General features: G+C 46.7%; 1 long non-coding RNA gene across 1 annotated transcript; it reads right to left on the bottom strand.

The window, feature by feature from the left end:
- Nucleotides 1–1,739: 1,739 nt before the first annotated feature.
- Nucleotides 1,740–11,989, bottom strand: LOC130453931 (uncharacterized). The gene is made up of 3 exons (XR_008911596.1): nucleotides 8,275–11,989; nucleotides 2,415–2,487; nucleotides 1,740–1,969 (listed from the first exon to the last, which is right to left on the bottom strand). It is a non-coding gene; the product is annotated as an uncharacterized LOC130453931 (long non-coding RNA).
- Nucleotides 11,990–13,906: the final 1,917 nt, after the last annotated feature.

Raw genomic sequence — 13,906 nt, forward strand, 5'->3', positions numbered from 1 at the left:
AGAAAGGGGGAAGGAGAATAAGAGAGGAAGGGAGGGGAGAGAAAAAGAGAGGGAAAGAGGAAGGGAGGGAGGGAGGGGAAAGAGAAGCAGAGGGAAATGGGAGAGAGACAGAGAGAGGGGAGAGAAATGAGGGGAGAAAGAGAAGAGGGAAGCTGAGAGAAAAGAGACAGAGAGAGACAGAGAAAGAGAGAGAGGGAGGGGGAGAGAGAGGGGAAGGGGGAGAGGGAGGGGGAGAGGGAGGGGGAGAGGGAGAAGGAGGGGGAGAAAAAGAGAAGCAGAGGGAAACTGAGAGAAAAGAGACAGAGACAGAGAGAAATAGACAGAGACAGAGGGAAAGAGAAGAGAGAAGAAAAGAGAAACAGAGACAGAGACAGAGAGAGGAGGGGGGGAGATTGAGAGGGAGGGAGAAAGGGAGGGAGGGACAGAGACAGACAGAGAGAGACAAAAACAGAGACAGTGAGAGAGACAGAGAAACAGAGAGAGAAGGAGGGAAGGAGAATAAGAGAAGTTGGTACTTTCTTTAAACAGCAAATAGGACAGTTTGTACAAAGCGTAAAGTAGAATAATGTAAGTAAGCCAGGAAAAGTGGGACATTAGGTAGGGAAAGACACTAAATGCCAGACCAAGATGTTTGTGGGTGAGCCTCAATGCAACAGGGAGTCACTGGGCCCTTTTGGGCGATCAGGCCTTTGCTTTAGCTTTTTGAGGCTGGAGGCAGAGAGGCCAAAGAAGAGGATCAAGCCATAGTCCAAGTGAGAGGTGGGGCAGCAGCTGGACTAGTGGAGAAGAAGGGATGCCTCTGAGAGGTAGAGGGTGAACTGAGGAAACAAACTTGGCAGCTGATTGGCTATGGGGAGGAAAGGGCGGAGCCTGAGAGCCTGGGAGGATGGGGATGCTCTCCACAATTCTATTTCAGGTTTTCCTCCATTTGCCCACTCTCTGTGCCAGTCACCATGCCCTCTTAGCTCTTCCCTGAATATGCCAGTCCATGTCCTGCCCCCGAACACATGCCCCCTCATGTGTGGAAACTCACTCCCCTCTGAGCCCTATTTTTTCTTCCCTTAAAGCATAAAGCAGATGCTGCCCCCTACATGAGACTTTTCCTGATCTCCCTGCCCTCTTGAAATGACTTTCTTTAGGGACAGCTCGGTATCTCAGCCCATAGAGAGCCAGGTCCTAGAGCTGGGAGGTTCTGGGTTCAAATTTGACCTCAGACACTTCCTAGCCACATGACCCTGAGCAAGTCACTTAACTTTAACAGATTAGCCCTTACGGCTCTTCTGCCCTAGAACCCATACTTAGTATTGAGTCTAAGACAGCAGGCAAGGACTAAAAAAAGAAATGACTTTCGGTGTCTTCTCCCTGTATGTTATATCCCCACTCCCTTCCGCTTCAGGCATCCCCTGTTCCATTTTTGTCTTTGTATTCTTAGAGCCTGGCAGAGGGCCTGGCATGGTATTTGCTTAATAAATGTTGAATTTAATTGGTTAAAGCTTGTGGCGATTTCCTGTGTGCATGGAAGGATGCACACGTGGACATACAGCTGGACAAATGAAAGCAGTGGGTTTCTCGGGCCAGAATGGGCCCCTCTGGGGACATCTGGCGTCTCCTCCTGCCCCTGGGCCCCTCTCTTGGTGTCTTTCGGTTTCTGGACTCTGTGGGCCAGCTGGGGATCTCCAGTGACTCTCGGACAGTGAGTGTGTGCAGACAAGGCCCTCGCTCCAATCCTAGCCCTGGCCCTTTGAGGGTTTCTGCCCCATTTACCCTCCCGATTTCCAGTTTTCTGGTGTCTAGTTCTTTACACACTGGGGCTGAGTAAGGTGTGATCCCTTAGCTAGACTCAAGGTGGGACGGCTTCATTCCCAGCCCTTTTCTCCCTCCTCCTCACCCTCCCATTTCAAACACTCGCCTTGGGGTCCAGAGACTGAAGAACTTCCTGGAAGAGCCGTCCAATGTCAGTCATTCGTCCCTGGGAAGAATTGAGGGTCATTACTGGAGGCCAGTCTGGGAGAGGAAGCTGCAACCTCAATAGGACTGGGATTAGGAGTTCCCTTCCTTTTTTAAAATTGAAATTTAATTTTAAAATATTTTAAAGATTTAATTTAATTTAATATCTTAATTAAAAATTTAAAAATTCTTACCTTGGAATCAATACTGGGTATTGGTTCTAAGGAAGAAGAGTAAGGGCTAGGCAATGGGGGTGAAGTGACTTGCCCAGGGTCACACAGCTGGGAAGTGTCTGAGGTAAAATTTGAACCCTGGACCTTTTGTCTCTAGACCTGGCTCTCAATCCACCGAGCCACCCAGCTGCCCCAGGAGGCTTTATTGCTCTTGGGTCTTCTGGTTCCCTCTTCAAGTATGCAGGGTTGTCCTACCACCCACTAAGCCCCTGGAGGGGGTTCTGTTATACTCACGTCTCCTTGGTCAGCTGAGGGACCCTGGGGATGAGTAGGTCTTTCCTCTCTAGTTAGAGAGACTGACCATTTCCTGGAGAGGGGAGGCAGATGGGGCAGGGTTACCAAGGTTCCTTTGGGTGATTGCAGAATTGGAGAGTAAGGAGTGGCCTCGATGACCAGATGTCCTCTTCAGGGGCAGCCTGGGAGTCCCCACTCCCCTTGCCCTCATCCTTCCTTGGCTCAGAGTAAGGAATGCCCCACTCTGGCACTGCCATACCTTCCCTTCTCTTGCTTCTCCAGCATCTTCCTCCAGGTTCTGAAGCCCAACGCCTGAGTTTTCTTTGATCCCTTCACCCATCAGTTGCTAAAACATAGCCATGCCCCCCAATATCTCTGTTGTTCAAGTTCTCCATTCTATCCGCCATGTCCTCTGGCCTAGCACAGACCCTTGAACCCTCCTACCTAGCTGATTTCTGGACCTTTTTCAGGCTCTCTCCTCTCCTGTCTCAAACCCGGCACCAGTCATCTTCCCAGTGCCTTGAGCTGATCGTGTCACCTCTATGCTTAAAGACCCACAATGGCTCCCCATTGCCCACAGGATTTGAGAGATGGACGATTGGGCGCCATGCCCAGAAGGAATCCCCACTGTCACATAGCCAGCAAATGGCTGTCCAGTCTGTGCTTGAGAACCCCCAAGGAGGGAAGACCCACCCCCTTTGGAGAAAGCTCCTTCCACTTGGACAGCTCACGGGGATCATGCTTTGGCTCTGCCTCTGGGGCCAAGCAGAACAAGGTTCCTTCCTCTCAAGAGACAGCCTTTCACATACTGTAAGATGTGAAGCACATACTGTAAGTCACTATCACGTGACTCGGAGGCTTTGGGCATTTACTCAGAATTTCTTCAACTGATAAATCCAAACACCCAATTCTGGTATTGAAGACCCTCTAACACATGCAATAGGGTGGGGCAATGGAGAAAGTGCTGGCACTGGAGTCAGGAAGACTCATTTCAGAAATTATAATCCAGCCTCAGATATTAGCTGTGTGACCCTGGGCAAGTCACATCACCCTGCTGTCCTCAGTTTCCTCATCTGTGAAATGGACTGGAGAAGGAAATGGCCAACCACTTCAGGATCTTTGCCAAGAAAACCCCAAATGGGGTCACCAAGAATCAGACCCAACTGATTTGCCTCAGTTTCCTCATCTGTGAAATGGACTGGAGAAGGAAATGGCCAACCACTTCAGGATCTTTGCCAAGAAAACCCCAAATGGGGTCACCAAGAATCAGACCCAACTGATTTGCCTCAGTTTCCTCATCTGTGAAATGGGCTGGAGAAGGAAATGGCCAACCACTTCAGGATCTTTGCCAAGAAAACCCCAAATGGGGTCACCAAGAATCAGACCCAACTGGTTTGCCTCAGTTTCCTCATCTGTGAAATGGGCTGGAGAAGGAAATGGCCAACCACTCCAGTATCTTTGCCAAGAAAACCCTAAATGGGGTCACCAAGAATCAAACCCAACTGGTTTGCCTCAGTTTCCTCATCTGTGAAATGGGCTGGAGAAGGAAATAACCAACTACTCCAGGATCTTTGCCAAGAAAGTCCCAATGGGATTATGAAGAATCCAACATGACTGAAGCACCTAAACAACAATGAATGGCACATGCAAAGCCAAGTGCTTTACATACATCATCTCATTTGACCCTTCGAATGTTACTACTATTAGCCTCCATTTTACAAGTCAGACACTGAGGCTCAGAAGAGTTGTAACTTCTTCAAGATCACAGGTAGGAGGAAGTGTTACAAGCAGGATTTGAAACCAAGTCTCTCTTGACTCTGAGCCAGCAGCTTTTTTTTCTTTTTCTTTTTTCAACCCTCACTTTCCATCTTAGAATCAATACTGTTTGTCATTTCCAAGGAAGAAAAGGAGTAAGGGCAATTAGGGTTAGGTGACTTGTCCAGGATCATGCAGCTGAGAAGTGTCCAAGGCCAGATTTGAACCCAAGATCTCCTATATCAGCTTTTTCCATTACACTAGACTGACCTTAGGTCTTCACCTCTCCAAGTCTCAGTTTACCCCTTTGTAAAATGAAGTTAGACAGGAGAACCTTTAACGTCCCTTTCGGCCTCTAAGTCTAAAATTCTCTGAATCCCAGGAATGAACTACCCATGTCATAATGGCAGGGGTGTGAAATGTAGCCTGCTTATTCTGGGGCAGACTCCATCAACTGCTGTCCAAGGGGGTTGTCTTGTAATCTTAGTGCTGCTTTGAGTCTGCCTTCATCCCCCTAGAGGTCCCTCTGCTTTCCAGGTCCATTCTGCCCTATACAACTGGCTGCTGCCAATCTCCTCAATCTTCCTGAGCCCTGCTTCCATGTGTGAATGGTGTCCCTCCAAGCCCATCTCCAAATCCTCGTTTAGCCATTCCACTGAGCCCCAAACACTCTCCCTTTTCATCTCTGCTCCTCAGAATTTGTACTTACCTTCCAGGTTCTCTGCTTAAGGTCATTTCTTTTTTAAACCCTTACTTTATGTCTTTGTCTCAGTTCTAAGAAGAAGAGCAGCAAGGACTAGATAATCAGGGTTAAGTGACTTATCCAGAATCACACAGCTAGGAAGTGTCCATGGCCAGATCTGAACTCAGTTCTCTAGGCCTGATGCTCTAACTACTATGCTACCTAGCTTCCCCCTTCAAAGTTATTTCTTCAGGGAATTGTGGTAGCATGTGGAGTCAGGAAGACCTGAGTTCAAATCCTGCCCCAGATAATTACTAGCTGCATGATCCTGGACCATTTAACCTCTGTCATCTTCAGTTACTTCATCTGTAAAATGTGGATAAGAAGAGCACCTACCTCCAAGGACTGGACTGTTGTGAGGATCAAGTTGATAAAATATTTGTAAAGTATTTAGCAAACCTTAAAGTGTTATTTTTTTTAAACCCTTATCTTCTGTCTTGGAATGATACTGTGTATTGGCAATGGGAGTTAAGTGACTTGCCCAGGGTCATACATGTGGGAAGTGTCTGAGGTCAGATTTGAACACAGGACCTCCCATCTCTAAGCATGGCTCTCAATCCACTGAGCTACTCAACTGCCCCCTAAAGTGTTATTTAAATAGGGGGTAGTTAGTGGCTAATTGGATTGAGAGCCAGGCCTAGAGATGGGAGATCCTAGGTTCAAATCTGTCCTCAGACACTTCCCTAACTGTGACCCTGGGCAAGTCACTTAACTCCCACTGCCTAGCCCTTACTACTCTTCTGACTTGGAACCAATTCACTGAATTGATTCTAAAAGGGAAGGTATCCTGCATTCAGCTCTCTAATTGATCTTCTAAATCCTGGGCCTGACTATACCACCTCTCTTCCCACATTCAGTTAACTCCAATGTCTTCCAGTTGCCTAGAGGATTATATTTGTTGTTATTTATTCGCTTTAGTCAGCTCAGACTCTGCATGACCCCATTTGGGGTTTTCTTGGCAAAGATGCTAGAGAAGATTGCCATTTTCTTCTCTAGCTAATTTTACAGATGAGGAAACTGAGGCTAATAAGGTGATGTGACTTGCCCAGAGTCACATGGTTAGTAAGTCTGAAGTTGGATTTGAACTCAGGGGATAGAGAATTAGAGAGAGACAGAAAGAGAGAAAGGAAGGAAGGAAGGAAGGAAGGAAGGAAGGAAGGAAGGAAGGAAGGAAGGAAGGAAGGAAGGAAGGAAGGAAGGAAGGAAGGAAGGAAGAGACAAAGAGAGAGGAAGGAAAGAGGGAAAAGAGTGAGTGAAGGATGAAGGAAAGGAGAGATGAAGGAGGAATGAAAAGAAGAGAGGAGAGAGACAGAAAGAGGAAGGAAGGAGGGAGGGTGTGATGAAGGAAAGGAGGGATGAAGGAGGAATGAAAAGAAGAGAGACATAGAGGAAGGAGGGATGAAGGAGGAATGAAAAGAAGAGAGACAGAGAAAGAGGGAGGGAGGGAGATAGAGACAGAGACAGAGGAAGAAAGAAGGAAGGAAAAGAGGGAGGGATGAAGGAAAGGAGGGATGAAGGAGGAATGGAAAGGAGAGAGACAGAGACAGAGAAAGAGAGAGAGAGAGAAAGAGAGAGAGAGAGAGAGAGAGAGAGAGAGAGAGAGAGAGAGAGAGAGAGAGAGAGAGAGAGAGAGAGAGAGAGAGAGAGAAATGAAGGCTTTGATAATCAGGAAGAGGCAGTGGGATGTTAATCCTGGGAGAGGACTCCAGGGAACATGAGAGCTGTCTTCAAGTATTAGAAAAGTGTTCTTGGAGAACAAGGATTAGTCTTGTTCTACCTGACCCCAGAGGGCAGATCTAGGAACAGTGGGAGAATCTGAAGAGAGACAGATTTCAGGTAACTGTCAGGAAAAAATCGCTACCAGTGAAAGAGATGAAAAGATGGAACAGGCTGCCATGTAGGGAGCTGGTGATCTCCCCATTCCTGGAGATCTTCGGGCACAATCTAGTCAGCTGGGCTTGTTGGGAATGTTACAGCGGATGACCTTGTTGAGGTTCCTGAGTCTCCTCCAGCTCTGAGTTCCTGGGATTCCATGAAACTTCCCTCCCTTCATCACTTCTTAACCTGTCCTTGGCATTCAGCTTGGACCCCAGCTCCCCCAGAGAGCTCTAGACAAACACTCAAGTCTGGCCACCCCTCTCCAGACATGGAAGTACTATGGAGTGATGGTGGTTGTGTCCCAGGTACTAAAATGGGGGGAGGCATCATTCCTTCAAGATCCTGGGTCCAGTGCCCTGCCCTGGGCTCCTGCCTACTCAGGGTCAGGTCTCTCTTCTGGGGTGCCCTCCCTGAGAGAGGACAGACTGTCCTGCTCCCCCGCTCTGTTCCCCACATTCCTTCACATAACCTATATGTGACTTGGGTCAAATCACTGCCCCTCTCTGGACCTCAGTTTCCTTATAGCTGAAATGGGGATGGGATTGGACTAGATGACCTCTCGGATCTCTTCCACTTGAATCCCAGGATCCTAGATGTCTCCCTCCTAGGTTCTTTCTATCCTGTTATGTGCTCTCCAGAAGACCCCACATCTCTCAGCTGCTCCTCAAAGGCTGATTGCTCTCCTAGCTCCAGACAAGATGGGCCAGCAGGCGAAGTAGCCATCCATGGCCCCTTTCAGCCCCTCCCTCTGCCCGGCCATTGCTCAGCAGCCATCTCTCCTCCTTGAAAGTTCATTTCCTCCTGCCCCGGCCTTCTATGAATGCCCAGGTCCCTCTCCTTCCTCCCTGTTAAGTTCCCCCCAGCCCAAACTTTCGCCTCCTCCAAACGCTGTAGCCTCCCATTTCCTTGACTTCTTCCACTTCCTAAACCTGTCTCTGAGCTGCCTGGACCATGGGCAGCAGTGATCTCACCCACTTCCCACTCCAGTCACTTCTCCCCCAAGGCTCCATCTTTATCCCTCTCTCCTTCCTCACTAGCCTGTGGAAAGCCTGGGTTGGAGTGGAGGGTCAAAGCCCCAAGGAGGAAGATGAGCCAGTTTGCTGAATTTAGACTAAAGGAAGGAGGGGACTCAAGGGAAAGGGGGACCTCCAACCCCAGAGAGACAGAGAGGCCATGATTAAGCCCTGGCCTTGCCTACCCAACCCAAGTAGCTTCTAGAATGTTCTCTGTCTCTTCAGTCCCAGAAAGTCTCTGAGCCCTTCAGGGTCCTCCTGGGACTCTTCTTGATCATGGATTCTTGGGCAAGGGGACAGGATGGTTAGCAGAGGAAGCAGCACCAGTCTGGAGCTGGTCCAGGGACCCTCTGGCCATGGGTTCGAGCAATGCTGAGCCAGCCCAAGGACAACCTGGGTTCCCCTGCCTGTGAGTCCAATGATTGTGAAGCCTATCAGAAGAGCTGGGGAGGGGGAAGGAAGGGTCACTTACCTGCTGCTTCCCCATGTCAGCAGTTCTGTCTCTTCCTGGCCTCTCTCCAAGGAATCCCCACCACCCCGGCCTGTCAGGCTGCAACAACCCATCTTCTGCCCTGGAGAACAAGGATTCCTGGGAAGCTGGGCCCTGCTGGGGACACTGGGAACCTTGTCACTGGGTCAGGAGTGCATGAGAAAGTGTGGGCAAGAGGAAGTCTGAGCTCAGAGACAAGAACAAGTGAAACCCACAAAACGAATGACTGCATTTCCTCTTACTGTGAGACCCAATCTCCTCCCCCCATCACTGGAGGGCTCAGGTTAGCCCATCTCTTTGAGGCTTTTTCTAGCACAGCTGTCTGGAGCATGTGCCAAGGGGCATCAGACTTCATCTACTTGGCCCAGAAGAGGGCAGAACTAGGATTGATGGGTGGATGTTACACAGAGTGAGGCATCTACCTCAAGAAGGACCAAGTCAGAGGAAAAGATCCCAGAGTCACCTACTATGAGAATTTGGGCAAATAGTTTCTTCTCTCTGACCTCAGTTTCCCAATTTGAAAAGGGCCTTTAAAATCTTTTCCAAATCTAAATCTATCCTCCTATGACCCTATGGTTTTTGGTAGCAAAGTTAGAAAGTGGGTGTCCATCAACTGGGGAATGGCTGGACAAAATTGGTGGTGCCTGACTGCTGTGGGATGATATGAAGGTCTAAGAATGACTTATGTGAAGAATTCTGAGAAATCTGACAACTCTTGTATGAACTGATGCAAAGTGAATTAAGTAGGATCAGGAAAAGGATACACCTGATGATTACAAAAGAAAACAATATGGAGAGACCAGTATGAGAATTCAGTGGTGACTGGTGTTAGATTTAAAATGGTTGAGGTCTTAAACTGTAGTGAGTTAAAATGGTGGAAGATATAAATTGTGATAGATATAAGAGAGGGTGAGTAAATTTGACCGCAGAAAATATGTTTCACTACAGTGTCTTAGTTTTTAAATCAAATATAAGGTGGTCGCCAAGGAAATATTCCTAATTATTCAAATACCCAAGTCAACTGGGTTTTATAAAGATTTTTAATTAATAATATGAGGAATTAGAGAAAGGGTAGGAAAGGAATAATTATGAAGGGCCTCAAGCCAATATGGCCTAGACCTGAGTCTTAAGAGAGAGAATCAGTCAGTCAGTCTTTTAACATTCACCACAAGGTCTGCCTAAACAAAGATTCTAGTGACACCAGGCCAGCTCCATCTCAGCCGAGTTCACCAGAGAGCCTTCCAGCCAGAGACTGTTCCAAAGGGCCTTTCTCCAGAGCCTCCAGAGGGACAGAGTCCCCTTAAAGGAGCTCCAGCGAGACCTCCTTAGAGATTGTCCTCCAAGAGCTTCCCTTCTCCAGAGCCTCTCTCAAGAGATTCTTCCCAAGCAGTCCTCATCAGAGATCCTCCAAAAGGATTTCTCCAAAAGGATATCTCCAAAAGGATATCTCCTCAAGAGATTCTGCTTTTTCTTATATAGGGGTTTTTCCTCCCATGTCACCTCCCCTAAGTCCCTACATCTACCAATCACTGTAGATGCTTTCCAAAGGACTGCCCATCTAAATTCTTGCTAAGTCGACCAATCTCCTCAGTAAGTCTGAATCAGAAAAAAATGTTGCTGTGTTGACCAAATCTCCTCAGTAAGTCTGAACTAGAGAAAACACAGCTGAGTCAACTAATCTCATCAAGAGAAAACTTGCCCGACCCTTTTAGGTACCTAGCATCCCATTGTATCAATTCTAAAAACGGGCCTGGCTCAAAGAACTCCTTGCCTTATTATAAGCATGGGTCCAAGTACTTTCATTGTTTAGCAAGGAGTTTTCTCTCCTAAAGCAGTCTTAAGTACGGGTAGAGTAGGGGTCCTCCCATAGCAAGGAGTTTTCTCCCCTAAAGCAGTCTTAAGTACGGTTGGAGTAGAGGTCCTCCCATTTCTGATCCTGGCGAGTTCTCACATCAAAATGGGGAATGTTTCTCAGTAGGGAATTTGTTCCAATTAAGAATTCCCTGATGGGGAAATTTTTAACATTCACAAGTCTGAGAGATTTCAAGATTTACACTGGAGGACTTGGGGTGAACTGCATCAGTCAGTCAACCCTACTCTAAGTGCTGGAGATACATAGAAAGGCAAAAGACAGTCCTTGCTCTCTAGAGGCTCATCTTGTAATGGGGGAGAGAACACACAAATAACTTTGTACATACAAGCTCTGTACGGGGTAAAATGGACGTAGCCAAGAGAGGGAAGGCACTAGAATTAAGGGGATCTGGAGAAGGCTTCTGGTAGAAGGTAGAATTTTAGTTGAGGCTTGAAGACAGGAAGTGGAGATTAGAAGGGGAAAGAGCATTCCAGACATGGGGCACAGACAGTGAAAATATTTGGGTAGAGTATTGTGTGTGAGGAATAGCAAAGGGAACAGTATCATTGGATTGAAGAATACGTGGAAGGAATAAAATATACAGAGATTAGAAAGTAGAAAAGGGTCAGGTTGTGATGGGATTACTGTGTTTGTCTTTCATTTTCTAGGAGGACCAATGGCATCATGGGATGATGTCTTGAGTTGTATGCGAGGTGGATTGAAGTGAGGCAGTTGAATAAAGTCATCAGCCTCACTCGCTCTTCCAGAATCATCCAAGTCCAAATCAAGGACTAGTGATGGCCCTGGATGCATTGGATAACCTTGGTATTTTCCATGTTGGACCAAGCTCTAAGTTCTCTTAAGGAGAACCCATATGGAAGTATGTTTTGCATGATAAGACATGTATATCCCAAATCATCTCCAGGAAGAGGGAGAGAAGAGAGGGAAGGAGAGAATTTGGATCTTCTAATTTCAGCCACCTTCATGGTCGTTGGGGTATTGTTCTGAACCTCCCATTCCATGGGGGATGGGGGAAGCTTTCATATGTGTAGGGTAGACACCAGTTAAATGCCTAAGACCCAGTCTCTTCCCCCCATCACTAGAGACCAGCTCAGGCTCATCTCTTTGAGGCTCCTTCTAACACTCCCGGTCTCCTAGGTAACAAGAACCATTGACATTTTTTGAGTAGGGGAGTGACATGGTTAGATCTGTGCTTTAAGGAGAGATCACTTTGGCAGTTGAATGAAGGACAAGAGTGAGGAGAGACCTGAAGTAGAAAGGCTGATGAGAAAGTTATTGTTATTATTTGGAACTATGCCCAAAGGGCGCTAAAAGACTGTCCTTTGATCCAGCCATGCCACTGCTGGGTTTGTACCCCAAAGAGATAATAAGGAAAAAGACTTGTACAAGAATATTCATAGCTTTGCTCTTTGTGGTGGCCAAAAATTGGAAAATGAGGGGCTGCCCGTCAATTGGGCAATGGCTGAACAAATTGTGTTATCTGTTGGTGATGGAATACTATTGTGCTCAAAGGAATAATGAACTGGAGGGATTCCATGTGAACTGGAAAGACCTCCAAGAAGTGATGCAGAGTGAAAGCAGCAGAACCAGGAGAACATTGTACACAGAGACTGACACATTATGGCACAATCAAACATAATGGACTTCTCTACTAGCAGCAATGCAATGATCCAGGACAATTCAGAGGGACTTAGAAGAACTGTGGGAGTAGAAGTGTAGAAGAAAAACAACTGCTTGATCACATGGTTCCATGGGGATATGACTGGGGATGTAGAGTCTAAATGGTCACCCTAATGCAAATATTAATAATATGGAAATAGGTCTTGATCAATGACACATGTAAAACCCAGTGGAATTGCTCGTTTGCTATGGGGGGGGGGGTGAGGGGAGGGAAAGAATATGAATCATGTAACCATGGGAAAATATCCTAAATTAATTAAATTTTTTAAATTCAAAAAATTAAAAAAAATGTTAAATGGAAAAATAGTGATAACTTTCTTTTCTTTTTCCAGGACAATTCTGGAGGACTTGTGAGAAAGAATGCTATCCACCTCTAGAAAAAGGACTTTTGGAGTTGGAATGCAGCTCAAAGCATGTGATTTTTCACTTTCGTCTATTTGTGTTTTTATTTTGGAGTTCTGGCTTTATATGAGTGTCCTCTCACAACAATGACCAAAATGGAAGTATGTTTTGCATGGTCGTGTATGTGCAACCCAGATCAAATTCCTTACCATCTCCAGGAGGGAGGAGGGAAGGACACAGTTTGGTTCTTATAATTTCAGAAAACACGTATTGAAAATTGTTTTCACATGTAATTAGGAAAATAAAAAGAACCAAAAAGAAAGAAAGTTATCGCAGCACTCCAGATCAGAGGCGTTATGGATGGTAAAAGGGTGGCAAGTGTGTGAACTGGGAGAAAGGGGGACTATACGAGAGAGATCATGAAGGTAAAAATGGCAGAAATAACATCAGATCGAATATGTGGAACGAGTGAGAGAGTGAGGAATCGGGATGATGCCAAGGTTGCAAGCCTGGATAACTGAGAGTAGAAAGTTGGGAAGGAGGGAGGGTTGGAGATGGGGAGGAGTAATGAATTCTGTTTTGGACAGGATGAGTTTGAGATGCTTATGGGGAATCCAAAAGACTGTTGAAGACCAGTGATTGTAACTTGGCTGAATACAGAGTGCTGGTATGTAGGGACCATTGAACTGGAGGGGAGCTGATGAGACCTTCAAGTAAAAGAATACTGGGCTGGGAGTGTGGGGAATAGCTAGGTGGCTCAGTGAATTGAGAGCCAATCTGGAGATGGGATGTCCTGACCCTGGGCAAGTCCCTTAACCCCATTGCCTACCCCTTATTGCTCTTCTGGCTGGGACCTGATGCCTAGTATTGGTTCTAAGATAGAAGGTGAGGGTTAAAAAAATAAAGAGTGTGGAGGGAGGAGGGAAGGGGCCTAGGCAGAATGTTGAGTTAGTGGGTGTGACTAGGATGAAGAGCCAGCAAAGGAGCCTGAAGAACAAGAGTTGGACCACTTAGTCACTCAACAAGCATTTATTAAGCATGCCATACACTGTATTAAGCACTGGAGATACCAAGAAAAGTCAATCTAGTCCCTGCCCTCAAGGAGCTCCCAATCTAAAGCAGGCAACTTGGAAATAGCCATGTACAACAAACAAGCTATAAATAGGTCAAAGAGGAAGTTATCTAATCAACCGAGGGAAGGTATTTGAACTAAGAAGGGTTGGGAAAGGGTTCCTATGGAAGTTAGGATTTTAGCTGGGATATGAAGGAAGCCAGGAGGTGGAGATGAGGAAGGAGAGTGTATGGGCATGGGGGAACACCAGCGAAAAAGACAGGTAATTGGGTGATGGAATGGTATGTGTGAGGATCAGCAAAGGAGGCCAGTGCTGCTTGGATCAAAGAGTTCAAGGAGGGGAGTAAAGCCAGATTGGAAGGATAGGAAGGGACTAAGTTATGGAAGGTTTTTAGAAGCTAAACCTTTAATTAAATTAATGAATTCATTCTCAAGCTGAGAGGGAGCCACTGGAGCTTACTGCGGTGGGGATAGTGGTGATGTGGTCAGACCTGCAGAGAGCAGCATCACAAAAACCTCAAGAGGAGAGAGTTTGCAGAATGTTATTGATCAAAGCCACAAGCAGCCAAAAAGGATAAAGACTGCAGGGAGGCCATTGGACTGAGAGACTAAGACTTCACTGTGGGTCCCTCTGGAGAGAATAGTGT

Source organism: Monodelphis domestica, chromosome 4 (assembly GCF_027887165.1).
Source record: "Monodelphis domestica isolate mMonDom1 chromosome 4, mMonDom1.pri, whole genome shotgun sequence".
NCBI lineage: Eukaryota > Metazoa > Chordata > Mammalia > Didelphimorphia > Didelphidae > Monodelphis > Monodelphis domestica.